The 24,039-nt window shown below is 43.4% G+C and overlaps 1 protein-coding gene and 2 long non-coding RNA genes across 3 annotated transcripts in view; 2 read left to right on the top strand and 1 right to left on the bottom strand.

Moving 5' to 3' along the window:
* The window catches only part of LOC140755632 (uncharacterized), a 224,412-nt gene that overhangs the window by 105,840 nt on the left and 94,533 nt on the right, over positions 1 to 24,039 (top strand). The window lies entirely within an intron of this gene.
* On the top strand, positions 155 to 4,169 carry LOC140755532 (uncharacterized). Its single transcript, XR_012103787.1, has 3 exons — positions 155 to 276; positions 1,166 to 1,196; positions 2,402 to 4,169. It is a non-coding gene; the product is annotated as an uncharacterized LOC140755532 (long non-coding RNA).
* On the bottom strand, positions 14,137 to 22,348 carry LOC140755441 (uncharacterized). Its single transcript, XR_012103775.1, has 3 exons — positions 22,221 to 22,348; positions 20,296 to 20,326; positions 14,137 to 14,692 (listed from the first exon to the last, which is right to left on the bottom strand). It is a non-coding gene; the product is annotated as an uncharacterized LOC140755441 (long non-coding RNA).

The raw sequence follows: 24,039 nt of genomic DNA, 5'->3' as shown, positions 1-24,039 counted from the left end.
ACTTAAAACAGCTATTATAACAGAAATAGGTGTGGCTGTTGCCGCCGGAGTCGAATCACTAAGGATTTTACCACCTTTAAAATCTCAATCAATGGTTTTTCGATATCTATCGCGGTTCGCTAATAACTTTCTTTTATTTTTAATATTAGCATAATAACAATACACAAGTGCAATCACTCTCTTATTACGCAGAGACTTCTGCGCTATAAAAGATGATGAATCGCTAGGAAAATACACACCGTCAAAATGAGGCTTCTACTAGTCCTTGGTATAATGGTAAGTTAGTAAAATTATTTATTATGATCTTTATAAGTATATATATAGTATAGATCTTTATAGTATATATGATCTTTAAAAATTAATTATCACTTACTAAACGGTGAAGGAAAACATCGTGAGGAAACCTGCATACCTGAGAGATTTATAAAAAAAAAAATCTTAAAGGTATGTGAAGTCTACCAATACGCACTTGGCCAGCGCGGTGGACTATGGCCTGATCCTTCTCATTCTGAGAGGAGACCCGTGCCCAGCAGTGGGACAGTAATGGGTTGATGATGGATGATGATTATAAGTATATACTTTAAAACACTAAAAAAATACGCTTTTTCATAATAAAATCAACTAAAAGTATAAAATAATTTTTAATCTAGTAATCAATTAAGGAACAGTAAATAGTATAATTTTGAAAAAGCGTGGGGTGCTCCATTTATCAGTTTTCGAAAAACGCCCCACATTTTTTCCACACTTTTTTGCTGACTGCATAGATAGGTAAAGATTACTCACTCCTAACAAGAAAATGTACCCAGTTTTGAGAATTGAAATAGTTGCGTACAAAAGTTTTGCCACGTCTCCGTGCTAAAATGTCCCTAAAATATTTTAAATAATTATTTATTTATTATGTAAATTACGCAGTATTAGTCATTTATTCGTAAATTTTCTCTAAAAATGTTTTATTTGTCAAAAATTAAAAAAAAGAACTTACTAATAAACCGTTTGTTTCATTCAATATCAAGGCGGCGAAGTATCTACTAATCTATGGCTGACTGATACACATTTCATAGATTTTTTGGTTCTGACAACCTTTTTTTAGCAACTGTGTTTGGAGGTCCGCCCCCTTGAACCACTAGAGATTACAACGTTCTCAACAAATTATTTTTGTTTCCAGTGCCTGGCGTACATCCAGATACAACCGACTTGTAAGTATTTTAATATTTTAACTACATAGTTATTATCTTAATATACGTAAAGGGTGATTTTTTTAAATAGGCCTTCAGGTCCAAATCCGAAACTATAAGGATTAGCGAAAAGTGCTGAAAGGAGTTACGAGGCCGATTTTGATAAAAACGAAAACTGCATCATTAGTTTTTTAAAATATCTTTTTCCTTAGCCGAACGAACGAGCTCATTTTGAAAAAATATACACCCTCCATATTAGTCCGCTATCTGATAGTGTTGCTTATAAGGATCAAATTCTGGGAAGTAATGTTTTATTTATTTATTTATTTATTTAAAAATTTTATTGCATCACCTCTAAAAAGAAATGCACAAAAGGGCAAACATAATGCCTGATGGCATTTTCTACCAGTCAACCCTGGGTGGATGAGGAGAATTTGCAGCAGGTGTTATGCGAAAGTAACAAAGAACGATAGACAATAATAGAAACAGCAGATATATCAATATGTATTAAAAATAAAGAAATATACATATTTTAACAATAAAATAAATATATATTATAATATACCAATATACAGATACACATAAATAAACAAGTTATTTGACAAGTTAAAGGAAAAGGATTTTTTTTAAAGAAAATACATATTTTGTCATATTAATTTGGCAGTTAAGTAAATTCTGAGACGTTATTTCCAAAATTTAGACGAATCCTACGACATTTTATAATACACGTTAAAATCCGTTAAGCTTCCCAAAAAAATTTATAGGCCGCGCCAAACTTCAAGTCCAGGTACCGTAGGAGTGCCGCGTTTAGTCCCGCTAATATCTATAATTTGCTATTGCGACGCCACTCGTTTCTATATTCGGAGCGGACTAGCAGTTTGGCGCGGACTGTACCTACGTGCATACGTTCGAAAAAAATACCCATTGACCCATTGCAGGCGAGTAATAAAATGACATAAACATCAAAAATAATGAATATGAGTCTGCTAGAAACAGAGTACCTATCTGTGTTTTCGTAATTTAAAAATGTTGTATAGCCCGCGTAAAACTGCTAGTCCGCTCTGAACATAGAAATGAATCGAGTCACCATAGTAAATTGTATGACTACACCTCCTCGCAACAACTTCAGAGCGGACTATACACTTTTACTCTCTTTAGGCTACTTTTGTTCTAACAGCCTCATATATGAATTGATTAAACTAATATTTTTATTTCTTTTGTTTCAGTTGGTACGTATACAAATAATAAAGGAGAGAGGGTATGAAGAGTTGACTATAAAATAATTGAGGTATTTGATTGGTCGACGGCGTGGTAAAGGTATAATTGGCATGATGACAGTATTAAAAAATCAAAGAATAAATGATTTAAGAAAACACAATATATTGAAAGGATTCTCAAATTTGACTCAGTTTAAAAAAAAATAAGATTTATTATATTTTCAATTAAATAAAAGTATAAAATACTGCTGTCGGCCATCTTGTCTGAAACGCTAACGGGGCGCGAATGACGTCATTTTTGGGTATGTAACTGAATTGCTTGAAATTTTGTATGGCATGTTCTAACTTGACGTCACCAACGGACGCCATGACACTCGCGAGCGTTTTCGCGCTTAATTCAAAATGGCTATAAGCAAATGCTATTATATTCGTTAATACTCAATTTATTACCGAAATAATTCGATTTTTGGAATCGGTAGACATGTACCTACGTTATAGAAGGGGTTTTTAAAAATTTGTCATCATGCCTATTAATGCCTAATAAGTCACGTTGATAGAATCTGTATGTATCAATCCAGGAAGGTATCACCGCCACAATAATGTCTACCGTGAAGCATTTCTTGCATTTCGGTGGAAGGGTGTAGATGCCTTACTTACAACATAACCTAACCTAACCTAACCCGTTTATGGAAGGTGGTAGAATCCTTTGTGGTTCGACTCCGGCGACCCCACACCTATTTCTGCCTCATAACAGCAGTGTCAAACGTGTGTGTGACAGTGCTGTTATGAGGTGTGCTGTGTGCTGTGTTCTGGTTTGAAGTGTGGTAAGGGAGACATACTTTTCCGAGGCGTTCCAGCTTAGTCCTCAGGGGTAGCGGCGCATCTGTGGGCGACCTCAGGTAGGAATATCTAATCCTATCTGGGGTTGGGTATAGGCAATAGCCACTTACCATCAGGTGAACTGCACGCTTGTCTGCTATTCCTTTATTATTATTAAAAAAAACATGATCAGCGTCAGGTAGAACTGTTGATCGAGTTGATTACAGATGTCACTACAGGTGAAACTCATTTTACACGTTAATATTTCAAGAAATAAAAATATTGTCTTAATAAGGTCGCAGATTCTTTGTACTGAAGTAATTGTAATTTATAGATTATAATAAAGCTTTTGATTCTATAAACCACAGTTCTCCTAAAAATAATCTTCGAAGCAATAATTAATTTATGACTTAATGTCGAGATGGTTAGAACCGTAATTAAAATAGAAAACACAGTTACACTTTTATGCTTCTAGAAGCAATGATAACTACTTATCTCTAGGTGTATTACCAGGGGCCACATAAGGTCCTTTGGTCTTTATATTAGATAAAAATTCTTCGAAGACTATGAACTGACCGCGGCAGTTTTCGTACAATCAAAGTTTAAAATGAAACCTTTTAATAACGGTAACAGAATCAAATTGGTCATCAATGTTTGATACATACAATGTACTCGAATCTAGAAGTAGAAAGAATATTATATTGAAATAATTTAAAGGTCTGCCGGTTGTACGCATAGATTACATAATTCCTATTTATTTTTAGGTTTACCATGTCATGGTATTCGAAAGCCGGCCCATTCAGGAGGACTTTGCCATGGTGGTAAAGTTGGACATGGCCATGGACATTCCAGTTGTGCTGGACATGGCGGTCATGGCGGTCACGGCTGTGCGGGACATGGCGGCCATGGACATGGCGGAGGTTGCGGACATGGCGGTGGCGGTGGCGGCGGAAGTGGAAGCGGCGGTGGTGGAGGAAGCGGCAGTGGAAGCGGAAGCGGTGGTGGTGGAGGAAGCGGCAGTGGAAGTGGAAGCGGCGGTGGTGGAGGAAGCGGCAGTGGAAGCGGAAGCGGTGGTGGTGGAGGAAGCGGCAGTGGAAGTGGAAGCGGCGGTGGTGGAGGAAGCGGCAGTGGAAGTGGAAGCGGCGGTGGTGGAGGAAGCGGCAGTGGTGGAGGAAGCGGCAGTGGAAGTGGACGCGGCGGTGGTGGAGGAAGCGGCAGTGGAAGTGGAAGCGGCGGTGGTGGAGGAAGCGGCAGTGGAAGCGGAAGCGGTGGTGGTGGAGGAAGCGGAAGTGGAAGTGGAAGCGGCGGTGGTGGAGGAAGCGGCAGTGGAAGCGGAAGCGGTGGTGGTGGAGGAAGCGGCAGTGGAAGTGGAAGCGGCGGTGGTGGAGGAAGCGGCAGTGGAAGTGGAAGCGGCGGTGGTGGAGGAAGCGGCAGTGGAAGCGGAAGCGGTGGTGGTGGAGGCCATGGTGGCGGAAACGGCGGTGGTGGAGGCCATGGTGGCGGAAACGGCGGTGGTGGAGGCCATGGTGGCGGAAGCGGCGGTGGTGGAGGAAGCGGCAGTGGAAGTGGAAGCGGCGGTGGTGGAGGAAGCGGCAGTGGAAGTGGAAGCGGCGGTGGTGGAGGAAGCGGCAGTGGAAGCGGAAGCGGTGGTGGTGGAGGCCATGGTGGCGGAAACGGCGGTGGTGGAGGCCATGGTGGCGGAAGCGGCGGTGGTGGAGGAAGCGGCAGTGGAAGCGGAAGCGGTGGTGGTGGAGGAAGCGGCAGTGGAAGCGGAAGCGGCGGTGGTGGAGGAAGCGGCAGTGGAAGCGGAAGCGGTGGTGGTGGAGGAAGCGGCAGTGGAAGTGGAAGCGGTGGTGGTGGAGGAAGCGGCAGTGGAAGTGGAAGCGGCTGTGGTGGAGGAAGCGGCAGTGGAAGTGGAAGCGGCGGTGGTGGAGGAAGCGGCAGTGGAAGCGGAAGCGGCGGTGGTGGAGGAAGCGGCAGTGGAAGTGGAAGCGGCGGTGGTGGAGGAAGCGGCAGTGGAAGCGGAAGCGGTGGTGGTGGAGGCCATGGTGGCGGAAACGGCGGTGGTGGAGGCCATGGTGGCGGAAACGGCGGTGGTGGAGGCCATGGTGGCGGAAGCGGCGGTGGTGGAGGAAGCGGCAGTGGAAGTGGAAGCGGCGGTGGTGGAGGAAGCGGCAGTGGAAGCGGAAGCGGTGGTGGTGGAGGAAGCGGCAGTGGAAGTGGAAGCGGCGGTGGTGGAGGAAGCGGCAGTGGAAGCGGAAGCGGTGGTGGTGGAGGAAGCGGCAGTGGAAGTGGAAGCGGCGGTGGTGGAGGAAGCGGCAGTGGAAGCGGAAGCGGTGGTGGTGGAGGAAGCGGCAGTGGAAGTGGAAGCGGCGGTGGTGGAGGAAGCGGCAGTGGAAGCGGAAGCGGTGGTGGTGGAGGAAGCGGCAGTGGAAGCGGAAGCGGTGGTGGTGGAGGAAGCGGCAGTGGAAGTGGAAGCGGCGGTGGTGGAGGAAGTGGCAGTGGAAGTGGAAGCGGCGGTGGTGGAGGAAGCGGCAGTGGAAGTGGAAGCGGCGGTGGTGGAGGAAGCGGCAGTGGAAGCGGAAGCGGCGGTGGTGGAGGAAGCGGCAGTGGAAGTGGAAGCGGCGGTGGTGGAGGAAGCGGCAGTGGAAGCGGAAGCGGTGGTGGTGGAGGCCATGGTGGCGGAAACGGCGGTGGTGGAGGCCATGGTGGCGGAAGCGGCGGTGGTGGAGGAAGCGGCAGTGGAAGCGGAAGCGGTGGTGGTGGAGGAAGCGGCAGTGGAAGTGGAAGCGGCGGTGGTGGAGGAAGCGGCAGTGGAAGCGGAAGCGGTGGTGGTGGAGGAAGCGGCAGTGGAAGCGGAAGCGGTGGTGGTGGAGGAAGCGGCAGTGGAAGTGGAAGCGGCGGTGGTGGAGGAAGCGGCAGTGGAAGTGGAAGCGGCGGTGGTGGAGGAAGCGGCAGTGGAAGTGGAAGCGGCGGTGGTGGAGGAAGCGGCAGTGGAAGCGGAAGCGGCGGTGGTGGAGGAAGCGGCAGTGGAAGTGGAAGCGGCGGTGGTGGAGGCCATGGTGGCGGAAACGGCGGTGGAGGAGGCCATGGTGGCGGAAACGGCGGTGGTGGAGGCCATGGTGGCGGAAACGGCGGTGGTGGAGGCCATGGTGGCGGAAACGGCGGTGGTGGAGGCCATGGTGGCGGAAGCGGCGGTGGTGGAGGAAGCGGCGGTGGTGGAGGAAGCGGCAGTGGAAGCGGAAGCGGCGGTGGTGGAGGAAGCGGCAGTGGAAGCGGAAGCGGTGGTGGTGGAGGCCATGGTGGCGGAAGCGGCGGTGGAGGAGGCCATGGTGGCGGAAACGGCGGTGGTGGAGGCCATGGTGGCGGAAACGGCGGTGGTGGAGGCCATGGTGGCGGAAACGGCGGTGGTGGAGGCCATGGTGGCGGAAACGGCGGTGGTGGAGGCCATGGTGGCGGAAACGGCGGTGGTGGAGGCCATGGTGGCGGAAGCGGCGGTGGAGGAGGCCATGGTGGCGGAAACGGCGGTGGTGGAGGCCATGGTGGCGGAAACGGCGGTGGTGGAGGCCATGGTGGAGGAAACGGCGGTGGTGGAGGCCATGGTGGAGGAAGCGGCAGTGGAAGCGGAAGCGGCGGTGGTGGAGGCCATGGTGGCGGAAGCGGCGGTGGAGGAGGCCATGGTGGCGGAAACGGCGGTGGTGGAGGCCATGGTGGCGGAAACGGCGGTGGTGGAGGCCATGGTGGCGGAAACGGCGGTGGTGGAGGCCATGGTGGCGGAAACGGCGGTGGTGGAGGCCATGGTGGCGGAAGCGGCGGTGGAGGAGGCCATGGTGGCGGAAACGGCGGTGGTGGAGGCCATGGTGGCGGAAACGGCGGTGGTGGAGGCCATGGTGGCGGAAACGGCGGTGGTGGAGGCCATGGTGGCGGAAGCGGCGGTGGTGGAGGAAGCGGCGGTGGTGGAGGAAGCGGCAGTGGAAGTGGAAGCGGCGGTGGTGGAGGAAGCGGCAGTGGAAGCGGAAGCGGCGGTGGTGGAGGAAGCGGCAGTGGAAGCGGAAGCGGCGGTGGTGGAGGAAGCGGCAGTGGAAGTGGAAGCGGCGGTGGTGGAGGAAGCGGCAGTGGAAGCGGAAGCGGTGGTGGTGGAGGAAGCGGCAGTGGAAGTGGAAGCGGCGGTGGTGGAGGAAGCGGCAGTGGAAGTGGAAGCGGCGGTGGTGGAGGAAGCGGCAGTGGAAGTGGAAGCGGCGGTGGTGGAGGAAGCGGCAGTGGAAGCGGAAGCGGTGGTGGTGGAGGCCATGGTGGCGGAAACGGCGGTGGTGGAGGCCATGGTGGCGGAAGCGGCGGTGGTGGAGGAAGCGGCAGTGGAAGTGGAAGCGGCGGTGGTGGAGGCAGTGGAGGTGGAAGCGGCAGTGGTGGAGGAAGCGGCAGTGGAAGCGGAAGCGGCGGTGGTGGAGGAAGCGGCAGTGGAAGCGGAAGCGGCGGTGGAGGAGGCCATGGTGGCGGAAACGGCGGTGGTGGAGGCCATGGTGGCGGAAGCGGCGGTGGAGGAGGCCATGGTGGCGGAAACGGCGGTGGTGGAGGCCATGGTGGCGGAAACGGCGGTGGAGGAGGCCATGGTGGCGGAAACGGCGGTGGTGGAGGCCATGGTGGCGGAAGCGGCGGTGGTGGAGGAAGCGGCGGTGGTGGAGGAAGCGGCAGTGGAAGTGGAAGCGGCGGTGGTGGAGGAAGCGGCAGTGGAAGCGGAAGCGGCGGTGGTGGAGGAAGCGGCAGTGGAAGCGGAAGCGGTGGTGGTGGAGGCCATGGTGGCGGAAGCGGCGGTGGAGGAGGCCATGGTGGCGGAAACGGCGGTGGTGGAGGCCATGGTGGCGGAAACGGCGGTGGTGGAGGCCATGGTGGCGGAAACGGCGGTGGTGGAGGCCATGGTGGCGGAAGCGGCGGTGGTGGAGGAAGCGGCGGTGGTGGAGGAAGCGGCAGTGGAAGCGGAAGCGGTGGTGGTGGAGGAAGCGGCAGTGGAAGTGGAAGCGGCGGTGGTGGAGGAAGCGGCAGTGGAAGCGGAAGCGGCGGTGGTGGAGGAAGCGGCAGTGGAAGTGGAAGCGGCGGTGGTGGAGGAAGCGGCAGTGGAAGCGGAAGCGGTGGTGGTGGAGGAAGCGGCAGTGGAAGTGGAAGCGGCGGTGGTGGAGGAAGCGGCAGTGGAAGCGGAAGCGGCGGTGGTGGAGGAAGCGGCAGTGGAAGCGGAAGCGGTGGTGGTGGAGGCCATGGTGGCGGAAACGGCGGTGGTGGAGGCCATGGTGGCGGAAGCGGCGGTGGAGGAGGCCATGGTGGCGGAAACGGCGGTGGTGGAGGCCATGGTGGCGGAAGCGGCGGTGGAGGAGGCCATGGTGGCGGAAACGGCGGTGGTGGAGGCCATGGTGGCGGAAACGGCGGTGGTGGAGGCCATGGTGGCGGAAGCGGCGGTGGAGGAGGCCATGGTGGCGGAAACGGCGGTGGTGGAGGCCATGGTGGCGGAAGCGGCGGTGGTGGAGGAAGCGGCGGTGGTGGAGGAAGCGGCAGTGGAAGTGGAAGCGGCGGTGGTGGAGGAAGCGGCAGTGGAAGCGGAAGCGGTGGTGGTGGAGGCCATGGTGGCGGAAACGGCGGTGGTGGAGGCCATGGTGGCGGAAGCGGCGGTGGAGGAGGCCATGGTGGCGGAAACGGCGGTGGTGGAGGAAGCGGCAGTGGAAGTGGAAGCGGCTGTGGTGGAGGCAGTGGAGGTGGAAGCGGCAGTGGTGGAGGAAGCGGCAGTGGAAGCGGAAGCGGCGGTGGTGGAGGAAGCGGCAGTGGAAGCGGAAGCGGTGGTGGTGGAGGCCATGGTGGCGGAAACGGCGGTGGTGGAGGCCATGGTGGCGGAAGCGGCGGTGGAGGAGGCCATGGTGGCGGAAACGGCGGTGGTGGAGGCCATGGTGGCGGAAGCGGCGGTGGTGGAGGCCATGGTGGCGGAAGCGGCGGTGGAGGAGGCCATGGTGGCGGAAACGGCGGTGGTGGAGGCCATGGTGGCGGAAGCGGCGGTGGTGGAGGCCATGGTGGCGGAAGCGGCGGTGGTGGAGGAAGCGGCAGTGGAAGTGGAAGCGGCGGTGGTGGAGGAAGCGGCAGTGGAAGCGGAAGCGGCGGTGGTGGAGGCCATGGTGGCGGAAGCGGCGGTGGTGGAGGCCATGGTGGCGGTTGCGGCGGTGGTGGAGGCCATGGTGGCGGAAGCGGCGGTGGTGGAGGCCATGGTGGCGGAAACGGCGGTGGTGGAGGCCATGGTGGCGGAAGCGGCGGTGGTGGAGGCCATGGTGGCGGAAACGGCGGTGGTGGAGGCCATGGTGGCGGAAGCGGCGGTGGAGGAGGCCATGGTGGCGGAAGCGGCGGTGGTGGAGGCCATGGTGGCGGAAGCGGCGGTGGAGGAGGCCATGGTGGCGGAAACGGCGGTGGTGGAGGCCATGGTGGCGGAAGCGGCGGTGGTGGAGGCCATGGTGGCGGAAGCGGCGGTGGTGGAGGAAGCGGCAGTGGAAGTGGAAGCGGCGGTGGTGGAGGAAGCGGCAGTGGAAGCGGAAGCGGCGGTGGTGGAGGCCATGGTGGCGGTTGCGGCGGTGGTGGAGGCCATGGTGGCGGAAGCGGCGGTGGTGGAGGCCATGGTGGCGGAAGCGGCGGTGGTGGAGGCCATGGTGGCGGAAGCGGCGGTGGTGGAGGCCATGGTGGCGGTAACGGCGGTGGTGGAGGCCATGGTGGCGGAAGCGGCGGTGGTGGAGGCCATGGTGGCGGAAGCGGCGGTGGAGGAGGCCATGGTGGCGGAAACGGCGGTGGTGGAGGCCATGGTGGCGGAAGCGGCGGTGGTGGAGGCCATGGTGGCGGAAGCGGCGGTGGTGGAGGCCATGGTGGCGGTAACGGCGGTGGTGGAGGCCATGGTGGCGGAAGCGGCGGTGGTGGAGGCCATGGTGGCGGAAGCGGCGGTGGAGGAGGCCATGGTGGCGGAAACGGCGGTGGTGGAGGCCATGGTGGCGGAAGCGGCGGTGGTGGAGGCCATGGTGGCGGTTGCGGCGGTGGTGGAGGCCATGGTGGCGGAAACGGCGGTGGTGGAGGCCATGGTGGCGGAAGCGGCGGTGGTGGAGGCCATGGTGGCGGTTGCGGCGGTGGTGGAGGCCATGGTTGCGGAAGCGGCGGTGGTGGAGGCCATGATGGCGGAAGCGGCGCTGGTGGAGTCCATGGTGGCGGAAGCGGCGATTAAGGCTGCAGTGGAAACTGCAGCGACGATTCCAGAAAGGAATATTAGTACACATTTTATTTTATTTCTTTTTTACAATATGTTTAATTATAACATTTATTCAGCCTTATTCTTAAGCCAGATCAAAGATTTCGATATTCATTTTAAAAAGAATCTAAGAACTGAAAATATCGAAGCTTCTTTTATATTACGCTATTTTATGCTTGGTAAATTTAATTCAACGATGTGGTATTATGTAGGGGCGGATCGCTTAGCGTATATTTGTCTTATGTGGCGAGATATTTGTGCTTATTTGCATTTACACGGGAATAAATTATTATCACTTGCCAAACCTATGGTGGGTATCTTGAGAAGTCTTGATACTTGATAAATGGAGTGACAATTGACTTGGAACTTTCCGCATCTCGTCACGAGATGTCGTTACATTCCTGAATCACGCTATTGAAGTTTTTTATCTTGCATACAAGCGAAGTGAGACTGTTGGACCGCGGCCGCTGTGCGGACATGATCACCTAATTCGGCGACAGATCTCCTTTTGGGAAAGCACCGACGCCACACCTATGTCTACCTAATAACAGCAGTGTTATGCGCTGCTGTGTTCCGGTTTGAAGGGTGTGGTAAGGGAGACAGACTTTTCCGAGGCGTTCCAGCTTAGTCCTCAGGGGTAGCGGCGCATCTGTGACCGACCTCAGGAAATCTTATCTTATCCGGGGTTGATTACAGATGTCCATGGGCGGCAGTAGCCACTTACCATCAGGTGGACTGCATGCTCGTCTGCTACTCTTACATTATAAAAAAAATAGAGTGATTCCGAACACGTACAAGTGATTCCCTCTATTTTTGTATTTAATCACTCTATTTTTGTATTTCTGCTGAACTAAGCTATGTAATTACCATCTTGTCCGTCGGGAGTCCGTTGCCAAGTACTGATAATAGATGTCTCTTCACGAAATTGAACTGGAGACAAGCGTGTGACATTTTGTATATATTTTATATGTAATAAAATGTATAATAAACTTCAAGAGAAATCTGTCTACCTATATAAAATCTATATAAAAAAATGTCATAAACAAGCTTGTTCGGTTCAAGGTATGTGTAGATGACATATTTGTCTTATTTGCACACAAAAGATTTGGGCAATGTAAAGCTAAGTGAAGCGTCGCCTTAAGCATAAGACATAAAAATAGTAAATTTAAAACTTCTTGTTTTAGCTTATAATGTGTTTGTCACTTGAAATAATTTTATGTATTTTAAACAATAAATAAATAATTCATTAATTTTGTACTTCATTCTTATCCTATCCTCATTTAGAAACATTTTTATAACGAAATCAATACCCAGATACACGTAAAAATAATTTTGAAGAAATAACACACAGGGTACACAAATAAAATCCACTGTTTGAATAGAATTTGTGAATTTTGAAGTTGGATTAGACCTCTGTTCGATTCTAGCGGCATCATCGCCTCACTCATATCTGGCCATAGATTAGTAAAGATACTTCGCCGCCTTAAAATTGAATGAAGCCACAAACGGCTTATTTTAGTAAGTTCTTTTTTTGAATTCTTGACAAATAAAAACATTTTTAGAGAAAATTTACGAATAAATAACTAATACTGCGTAATTTCCATAATAAATAAATAATTATTTCAAATATTTTAGTGACATTTAGCACGGAGACGTGGCAAAACTTTTTTACGCAACTAATTCAATTCTCAAGACTGGTTATATTTTCTTATTAGGAGTGAGTAATCTTTACTAATTACTTACATAAATGAAATAATACAAATAGAATAATACACTTAATGGACATTTAAATAATTTGTTGAAGACTTACCAAGGAATCAAATTAATAATAATAAATTCGACGACTAAACTTATTTATGTAAACACAATATACAAACTTTACCAAAAAATATTTACAAAATCATACGTAAAAATAAAAATACGTCAATAACTTCCCGCGCTTTTTTGACATAGACTATTGAAAAAAAAAAATAGTTGCTTTTTTGTGGCTTTGGCGAATTAACGCTCAGCCAATGACAAATAATAACGGGGAAAGGAGAGGATTTGAAAAATATAAACCGGGTGGAATTTGGAAAAGGAAGGATCAGTAAAGTAGTTTGAATATAACGTTAAATACACATACGGATATATTATTATATATACGGATATATTAAAGGTAGGTATTAAATTTTAACATCGTTTTTCATAATTAATAATGCCAAGATTTTGTATTTATGGTTCTTTCGGACATGGCATCACCTAATAAAATTAAAATAAATAAATCAGTGCGTCCACGCCTTGCTGCTAGCACTGCTCCTCGCGCTGCTACCCGTGTTGCCGCGATTATTTCCGACATAGCCACTGCATCGCGTCATTAGGGCCAAAATTAGGGCTGTCAATTTTTTTGAAGAAATAGTGTCAAAATGACAACTGTCAATGACAATAACACTATTGACAGCTGTCACTCGCACTACTCTATGGCAGACATAGCACAAACATTTGAATACATATTTGAACACATGTTTGAACACAAAGAAGCTCGTGCTGCAAATAGTCGTGTATTTGAGTATTTGTTGAACAAACAGGCTTATTTATTTATTTATTTACATGCCAACAGCAACACACACAATACATTATATAGTACATAGAAGTACACTATAGTAGTATTAATAATATAAGGTTCGTATGAGTGCCAATTATAGGCATGAACAACGTTTATATTATATTAGTCTGTATCTTTAATTTGTATGGAACAAATCGAACCATACGATAGATATAACCATAATCGTCGTTCAGTAGACTGCTGGAAACTATGACTCCACTCAAAAGTTTTTTGAGAAATAATATGTCTGCAAGTGCGCGACGTTTGTGTAGTGATGTCATTTTAAAGTGTTCTAGACGAATATCATAAGTTGCTCTGTGTGAAATATCAGCTGCATGCTTGCATCAAATATTCGCACTTTGCTATTTGTTGACGATTTTTCAGTCGCACATCAAAGTATTCAAACTTCAAATATGTGTGGAGCCTGCTACACATGCGCAAAGTCCGTTTGCTAGGAGACCATGACATGAGTGACAGGTTAAAAAAATTATACAAATAAGTGTTCAAATGTGTGAGCAAATATTTGTTTATGTCTGGCACGGGCCTATAGCGCATACAATAGTATATTGCAATATTATGCAGCACTAGTATTTGCCCACTGCTTCGCCCGCGTTTAAAAGTAAATAATATAACATACTAACATACATAAAACTGAAAATTCGTACCTTCATTGGAATGACAGTGGCGCCATTCGGCGAAAATTGACTGAAGCCTTCATGGACAACAAGTGGTTTACAACTAATGAATAGTTTACGATTCAATCCTTACTAATAACGATTAAAATAATCGTCATTTTGGTCCAAAAGATCGATTCTCTGATTAATTTATCTTAGATCATCATCCCTACTTCCCGTGGGATTTCCGGAATAAAAACCATCCTATGTCCTTTCTCGGGTTTTAGACTATCTTTTTACAAAATTTCATTAAAATCGGTTCAGTGGTTTAGGCGTGAAGAAGAGACAACCAGACAGACAGAGTTACTTTAGGATTCATAATATTAGTAAGAATTTCGGGCAGAATGGTCGAAGGAATCTTAGATTACGCGTGAAAATCCAAAATGAAATAACGGAAAATAAATACACGACACACAAATAACATTTTTTATTTTTGGAAGTCGATAAACAATGTTTTATTTGTTATAATTTACCCACATACATTAGAAGCTTGAATTATTAAAACATAAGAAATAATTATCATCTTTTTTAAATTATTTTGGACAATAAAATTTACAATGAATATAAAAAGTAAAGTCTGCGTAAAACTGCTAGTCCGCTCTGAACATAGAAATGAATCGGGTCGCCATAGCAAATTGTACTACATTGCTCGCACTTCAGAGCGGACTAGCAGTTTGGCGCGGCCTAAACCAAATATGTCGAATATTTGTTGCTGATAGTAGAAAGATTGCCTGGTAAACCTGGATTGTGGGATATCAGGATTGTTTGAGTCATCAGGATTGCTTAAGGCAGAAAGTCTTGGGGAGAAGGCACTCTCCTCGTATCTGATGAATCATCACTATTGGACAAGACATCCGCAGGGTTTGGGGGCGAAGGTACGCCTTTACCCATGAATGGTGGAAAATCTCCAGGGCCTACAGATCCCTCTGAAGTCTCTGATGCAACCTCATCATCCTCGCCAAATGAAACTGAAATCCGAATGTTTCTATCATTAGAGTAAATGCCTAATATAATCTAACTAACATAGGTCTTAAGTTGCCTACTAACATATTCATATGGATTTTAATTATCTGAAAAAAATATATTATTAAAGTTTACTGGAGTTTTTTTTATAGGAGTAGCACACGAGTGCAGTCCATGATGGTAAGTGGCTACAGCCGTATGGACATCTGTAATCAATTCCAGATAAGATAAGAGTCCTACCCATAGATGTGCCGCTACTCTTGAGGACTAAGGTAGAACGGCTCGGAGAGTACGTCTCCCCTACCAGAACACAAACTTCAAATTCAAATTCAAATTCAAATCTCATTTATTCAAAATTGATTCATATAGAATACTTTTTGAAAGTCAACAAACTACCACCGCTTCGGAAGGTATTTCGCTATGGAGAAGAAGCGGCGCAAGAAACTCCATACGTGTGCATATTTGCATCTTTTAAAGAGTAAATAATATACAATTTTACATAGTGGTACATATAATTAATTTTTGATGTTGGAGCTGGAGTTGTCATACCATACGGATTTATCATTTAAATACTGATTTACATTATAATAAGCTTTTTTACATAAAGTTAATTTTATAGTAGATTTAAACCTTTTCTCGGATAGATCGATAATGTCTTTTGGTATTTTATTGTAGAAACGAATACAGTTCCCCATAAAAGAATTACACACCTTGCTTAATCTAAATTGAGGTATGGCCAATTTATCTTTATTTCTAGTATTATGACTGTGCCTATTATAATTTTTTTCCAAAGAAGAATAATTTTTGCGAGCATATAAGATATTTTCATAAATATATTGACTAGGCACTGTCAAAATATTTATAGATTTAAACAGTTCTCGTAAGGACTCACGGGGGCGAAGACTATAAATGGCTCTAATTGCACGTTTTTGAAGTATAAAAATGACATCTATGCTAGCAGCGTTACCCCACAGCAGAATACCGTAAGACATAATGCTATGAAAATAACTAAAGTAAACAAGCCTAGCGGTTGGTATATCGGTAAGATGTCTTATCTTCTTTACCGCATAGGCTGCCGAACTAAGTCTACTACATAACTTTGCTATCTGAGGGCTCCATTGTAGTTTAGAATCTAAATTTATCCCTAAGAAAACTGTTTCATCTACAAACTCTAAGTGATCATTGTTAAGGGTAACATTCATCGTCAGCTTTTTAACATTAGGCAGAGCAAATCGGACACATTTAGTCTTTTTATTATTTAATACAAGATTGTTTGCGCTAAACCAGTTGTGAATTATGTCAAGTGCTTTATTGACAGCGCTCACGTCGTTAGATTGTCTTTTAACTTTAAATATTAAGGAAGTATCGTCAGCAAACAACACAACCTTTGATAAGTCCTGCATTACATACGGTAGATCATTAATGTATACCAAAAACAAGAATGGCCCCAGAATAGAGCCTTGTGGGACGCCTACTTTAACACCAGAACCTAACGATTTGTGTCCCTTAACCTGAACTCGTTGTACTCTATTATCTAGATAAGACCTAAGCAGTTTTAGAGACGTACCGCGTATACCATAATATTCCAACTTTAACAAGAGAGTTTTATGTTCTACACAATCAAATGCCTTAGAAAGATCACAGAATACACCTATAGTATCCTGCGCATCTTCCCAAGCGTCAAAAATGTTTCGCATTAATTCAACACCCGCATCAACGGTTGATCTACCTTTGGTGAAGCCGAACTGTTTATTATGGAATAAATTATAAAAATTAAAGTGTACTAATAATTGATTAAGTATTAGTTTTTCAAATATTTTACTAAAAACAGGCAAAACAGAAATTGGTCTATAATTACTAGGATCTTTGTTGTCACCAGACTTAAATAGAGGAATGACCTTACTTTGTTTCATTAGATCAGGAAAGCAACCATGATCTACGCATAAATTAAAAATTTTGGCTAAGTAAGGAGCTATAGTCTCAATAATAAAACTACAAATTTTTATAGACATTCCCCATAAATCCTCAGTAGTTTTAATATTTATATCTTTGAACACTTTAATTACTTCTTTGCTATTAACATGTCTAAATATAAATCTATCACTGCAACTTTTTACATTTTCTTTAAGGAAGTTTACAGAAAGAGCAGGCGAAGGCTTTAGAAATTGTGTAGTTTTCATGGGAATATTAGTAAAGAAGGATTCAAATTCTTGTGCCACATCCTTATGTGATGAGACAATGCCTTTTTCAGTATTAAGAGTTATATCGTCAGTATACATATTTGACTTACCCGCTTCGGCATTTATTACTTTCCATACTGCCTTTATTTTATTATCGGATGATTTTATTTTGTTATGATAATAATTTGACTTAGCAATTTTGCAAACCCTTTTAAACAATTTAGAGTACCTTCGAACATGCTCGTTAAGCTTGGGGCTAGGACTATTGGCCCTTTCATTATACAAGTCAAAAAGAGTTTCCCGACTTATACGAATACCCTTAGTAGCCCATTCATTGAATTTAAAACCGACTGATTTCTGGTATTTTTTAAGTATAAATATTTTTTTAAACTCCGTATTTATTATTTTAAAGAAATTTGAATAAACACTATTGACATTGTTATTATAATTTAAAAATTTTAAACTATTTAATAGCTGCTGGTTAAACTTTTTTAGACGCATTTTTGTTATTAGTCTATATTCCAAAAATACTTTATTTTCTGTGTGATTATTACAGAGAATATGAACACTTTGGCCACTGTGATCCGACTGAATGCAATTTATTATGGACTTATCTATAATATTACAATTACAAAAAATGTTGTCAATACATGTAGCTGAAGATGTTGTCACCCTTGTAGGTTCACAAAAAACATTGTTTAAGTTAAATGATTTAAATAAGGACAATAATTTAGTTGTTAATAAGCTATTGTGCAAGATATTTACATTAAAATCTCCACATATTATAATTAATTTATTACTTTTGGAAATTATGTTTAAAACATCCTCCATAACAGTTTCAAAACAATTATAGTTATCATTACAAGGGGGCCTGTATACGCAAACCACAATATGTTTCTCCAGCTCAACACAAGACAATTCTATAGAACGCTCAACCGAAAGATCCACAATGTCTACACGTTCTTTAAATTTAATATTATTTCTCAGTAATATTAAGGTACCACCATGAATTGCAGACTTACGGTTGAATGAACTGGCTATAATATAATTTTTATAACGTATAAGCAATTCGTGATTTCTTAACCAATGTTCAGTTATACACATTATGTCATATTTATATTTTTCTAAAAATAATTCCAGTTCTAATTCTTTACTCGCAAGACCTTGTATATTCTGGTGTAAGATTTTAAATATTCCACTTTTTATTTTATTTTTGCCAGAAATACCTTGTTCAGTACATTTACTTAATATAGTTTTATGTGGTATTTCTGTTGTCAGTATATTTAATTTAAAAAATGATTGTTAGTAATACTACTAACATCAGTCTGTAAAGAGGACTGCGTTATAGTGTCTATAACTGAATCGTGTATATTAAATGCTACTAATGTAGCAAGTCGTTTTTTCAATTTTTTTGACAGGTACATAGTATCCTGAGTCAAGATAAAATTGTATATAAATTTATTTATGTCAAAATACATAATGTCATTATGACGACATGTCAAATTATAGATATGCATATTATTTTTATAAATTCTATTATTTTGCTCCTTTGTTAAGTTAGAGCAATATGGGAGGGCACATAAAATAAATCTGCACTTGTAGTTACTACTTAATTTTAACAACATATTTATACACCTATTAATGTCCTTATAACTCACCTTAATATGATTTCCTAACATAATAACTATGGTAGTATGCTCATCATAGCAACCAGCAGCTATTTTGTCCATAATATAGTTAAAAGAAGCCTCCGGATAGCACATGTTAATAACCGTTTGCCTCAAACAATTATGTAATAAAGAACCAAATCCTACACCTATTCTATCTGAGAAAATTATTGTTTTTTTGGAAACACTCGGTGTAATTTCAGGTTGTGTGGAGTGTTTAACCATAGTAGTTTTATATTGTGCCAGAACTGTTCAAACCAGAACACAGCAGCGCTACACTGCTGTTATAACAGAAATAGGTGTGACGGTGGTGCCGGAGTCGAACCACAGAGGGCTCTACAACTTTAACAGAATAGTATTTTCAATGTGTATTCTGTTTCTGTCTGATTTATGACAGCTGTGAGTCATAACATTGATTTAAGCCCGGACTAAGAAATTAATTGTTAGTCCAAGATTACTCCATATTTATTCATAGATTAGTAAAGATACTTCGCCGCCTTGAAATTGAACGAAGCCACAAACGGCTTATTAGTAAGTTCTTTTTTTGAATTCTTGACAAATAAAAACATTTTTAGAGAAAATTTACGAATAAATAAGTAATACTGCGTAATGTACATAATAAATAAATAATTATTTCAATATATTTGTATTTATATATTTTGGGGACATTTTAAGCACGGAGACGTGGCAAAACTTTTTTACGCAACTATTTCAATTCTCAAAACTGGGTGCATTTTCTTGTTAGGAGTGAGTAATCTTTACTAATCTATTTATTTGTTAATTACATTGTTATAACGAAAATAATATTTTGTTACTCTAAGATTAACTAGTCCAAGTATAAGTATTGTTAGAAATATTATTAATATTTAATTATAGTATTATTTTAATTAATTATTTTGTGTTATTTTCATGATGTGTTATGTGTTTTTATAACAATAAGTGCCCATTTATATATTCACTGGCTGTATGGGTTCAACGATTGTATGCCATCGCATAAAAAAAAGAACGCTCTTGGCGGGAGATTTGAATTTTACGCGGGAATAATAAAAGTTGTAAATTGGACCAAGAAATAGATTTATACTATTTATTTTTCATTATGTATTAGAAATTAATTATCACTTGCTAAAACAGTGAAGGAAAACATCCTCAACATCATTCCACATGAGGAAACCTGCATACCTGAGAGATTTATGAAACAAAATCTCAAAGGTATGTGAAGTCTACCAATACGCACTTGTCCAGCGCGGTGGACTATGGCTTAATCCTTATGACAGGAGGGAGACACGTGCCCAGCAGTGGGACAGTAATGGGTCGTTGATGTGATGATGATATTTTTCATTTAGCTCGCGATAAGCGTTTTTATTAATAAGGCTGAAAAAGTGGTATCAAGTCATAGATTAGTAAAGATTACTCGCTCTTAACAAGAAAATGTAACCTTTTGACACTTGTCAGTGTTATTATTTATTATAGTGTTATTTGTTATTTTGGTTTTTGAAAATATTAAAAAAATGTAGTTTTTAGATCATTTACGAATTAAACGATATTTCTCCGCACTTTTTTTCGATTTCGTGTCTTAACTGCGCATGTCGACATTATTCTGCGTAAATTACACCATGACAGCCATTAAACGGCTGATAGAATCATCAGCCGTTTAAGTCATTTAATGGCTTCCTTCAATTACAAGGCGGTGTGATATCTTTACTTATACATGTATCAATTATTATAAGTACATTTGAATACAAAAATAATCATTTGTTTTACCTGTCGGTTTTCCATGAACTAACAGCAAGCCCTGTCAACAAAAAAGAGAACATTTTTTTAAAATTTGTTTATGAAATAAAATAAATGATACTTATACCTTTCATTTTTAAAATTATGCAAGCATAGTCCGCGCTAAGCGTCTAGTCCGCTCTGAAGTTGTTGCGCGCAGGTGTAATCAGAGAGCCAATGCGGTGGAACACAACTACAAGCATATACTCCGTAGCAACGTAAGAGCACACTAACGCAGCAGAGAGCGGGCAGCGGAGGGTGCCGGGGGGTCCCGCGCTGTCTTCGTCTCAGTAGTACCTACAATTTCCTGTTGCGACGCGACTCATTTCTATATTCAGAGCGGACTAGAAGTTTGGCGCGGACTTTACTAGATAATTACAAATAAAATAACCATAAAACTACATCAGGTTAAGTAACTTTTACTTCACGGAATCTCTATAGGACTTCTAATTTGGTTTAACTTAATGTTCTTTGTTCTATGTGTCTTTGTTTATCTAAGTATAATTATATAGCTAACCTGGCAAACGTTGTGTTGCCATATATGTGGGCGCGCCGGTAGGTAGATCTACAATGGTATTTCGATACTAATTTAACCAATATTTATAAAAATATAGTTAAAATAATTAAATGAATAAGCGTTAATGCCACCATAGTAACAATAACACCCAAGCAAAACACCAAACAGTTCAGAGCACCACCGTGCCGTACCCACTATTGGACAACTTCTGATCTGTTGACAGTTGCGCGCCCCTTTTTTATACCATGATACAGGTAATACGGATAATTGTTAATACGGAGCGGTAGTTCGAAATTAATATCATGTGATTTTAAAAACGGAATATTTATATATATGAAATGAAGCATTCTCCCACATATAAATAAAAAAATGTTAAGGGTGAACAATCCTTATCATTAGGGGTATGAAAAATAGATAGTAGCAGATTCTCAGACCTACTGAATATGTATAAAAAATTTGGTGAAAATCAGTAAAACCGTTTCGGAGGAGTACGGTAACTAACACAACACGAGAATTTTATATATAAGATAAAAAATCGACCTTAAATAACTTTTATTTATTCCGTCTACTTGTTAACAGATGGCGCTATTTACGTTTACATTAATGATGATGAAATAAAACCTCCACTCAATAACAGATGGCATAGTGGCGCCATCTCTTGGCAAGTTGCGGTAAACACCACATCAGCCACGTCAAAGCATTATTATATCTTAAATAATTAAAGATTAATAATATGTTATTATTTATTATTATCATATTATATTTTTTGAAGGTGGTAGAACTCTTTGTGGTTCGACTCGGTGGCCACCACCGCCGTACCTATTTCTGCCTCATAACAGTAGTGTTAAGCGCTGCTGTGTTCTGGTTTGAAGGGTGTGGTAACAGAGACATACATTTGCTAAGGCGTTCCAGATTAGTCCTCACCTGCTAGCAGCGCATCTGTGGCCGACCTCAGCTAAGAATCTAATATTAAGTGGGGTTGATTACAGATGTCCATACGGCAGTAGCTTACCATCAGGTGGACTGCATGCTTGTCTGCTACTCCTATATTAAAAAAGACCGAGGTTAAGTGCCTTGATGGCCTTTCTTATAATATAGGAGTAGCTGACGAGCATGCAGTCTTGATGGTAAGTGGCTACTGTTGCAAAAACATTTGTTATCAACCCCAAATAAGAATAGATTCCTGAGGTTGTACACAGATGCGCTGTTACCCCTGAGGACTAAGCTGAAACGCCTCGGAAAGTATGTCTCCCTTACCACACTTCAAACCAGAACACAGCAGCGTTACACTGCTGTTATAACAGTAATAAGTGAGGCGGCGGAGTCGAATCCTAGAGGGTTCTGCCTTCAAGCTTACAACGAATTCTAAAATCAATAAATAATAAACAATTTTTCTTACCAGAACACTCAGTAAAATAATCAACTTCATTTTGAAATATTGTACCTCTCAGCATATGTAATATCGAAAAATATTAACATTTAAAATGGTACATCTTTATATATTTCGGGCCACAAAGAGTACCATTCAAAATAAATAATGTATTGTTATATTTCCGACAACAAATATACTCGAAATATTAAATTAAAATATTGTTTATACTTGGCAAACAGTGCACAAATTCTCTTATGGTCCTCAACCATCATAGAGTAGAAATTAAGATAAAGGGCATGACCACGATGAGAATATGACGTTTCCGAGGCGTTCCAGCTTAGTCCCCAGGGGTAACGACGCATCTGTGGCCGACCTGAGGTAAGAATATCTAATCCTATCTGGGGTTGATTATAGATGTCCATGGGCGGCAGTAGCCACTTACTATCAGGTGGACTGCATGCTCGTCTGCTACTTCTATATATTAAAATTAAAAAAATATGAACCGCAGTATAATGCACCCCACGCTTTTTACTCTAAATTGAATTATTATTTTAATAACTTAAATTAGTTATTTGTCCGATTAGCAATAAAAGCGTGTTTTTTAGTTTTTTATACTATTATTTATTTTCAATAAAATAAAAGTATAAAATACTGCAGTTGGCCATCTTGTCTGAAACACTAATCGAGGCGAAATGACATCTTTTATTTTTCATTTTTTGCATTTTTTTTGGCGTGTTACAGTATTGCTTGAACTTTTGTATGGTTTGATGCCCGTGAGCGTTTTGGCGCTTAATTAAGATAAATAATGATGCGCCGCTAGCCCTGAGGACTAAGCTGGAACGCCTCGGAAAAAATGTCTCCCTTACCACCCTTCAAATCAGAACACAGCAGTTTAACAAAGCTGTTATAACAGAAATAGGTGTGGCGGTGGTTCCGCCGGAGTCGAACCACAAAGGCATTCCTTCACATGCATAATTAAAAAAGAAATAGAAAAAAATCAAAACCATAAATATTATTGGCATCACTATCAACTTTGTTTAATCTATGATTTCGCAAAACCGAAGGCCGATAATGATGTAACTAAATAAACTGTTAATAATATATATCATATAATATAATAACGTCGCCGTATTAAATTTTGCACAGGTGTTTTTTGAAATTTCATAAGTTGATATATTGATAATATTCCTCATTGTTTTCGTCCTCATGGAGTTTTCAAAAACTATTAATTTTATAAATATTAATATATTTGTGTGGCTTCCGCTACTCGTCAAGAGATGGCGCTACACGTTTCTGAATCACTATATATCTGTCATGATAAAATGATCATAATTCCTGTTATCTTCAAACCATAAACTTCGGGCTTGAGCGAATTGATAGACTTCACACATTTTTTGACATTACATAGAAACTGATATGCGTATAGATTTCGTAATAGCTGGTGGAAACATCTGCGGTTCGACTCCGGCGGCACCACCGTCACACCTATTCCTGTTATAACAGCATTGTAGCGCTGCTGTGTTCTAGTTTGAAGTGTGGTAAGGGAAACATACTTTTCCAAGGCGTTCCAGCTTATCCAGGGTAACAGCGCATCTGTAGCCGACGTCAGATGGAAATTTGGTCTTCTCTGGGGTTGATTGCAGATGTCCATAGGCGGCTGTAGATATAAAAAAGTATAGAAAGTACGAGTAGTATATAAAAAAGAAAAAAACAAACAATTAGTAATTACTTTCATCCAGGTATAAAAAAACACATGTGATTCAACTTCCAGAATCATCTTATATATAAAATTCTCGCGTCACAATGTTGGTTACCGTACTCCTCCGAAACGGCTTTACCGATTTTC

The sequence above is a fragment of the Epargyreus clarus genome, unplaced genomic scaffold, assembly GCF_041222505.1.
Source record: "Epargyreus clarus isolate Ecla_fem2 unplaced genomic scaffold, WU_Ecla_fem_2.2 ptg000033l, whole genome shotgun sequence".
NCBI lineage: Eukaryota > Metazoa > Arthropoda > Insecta > Lepidoptera > Hesperiidae > Epargyreus > Epargyreus clarus.
This window is presented reverse-complemented; position numbering and strand designations above follow the sequence as displayed.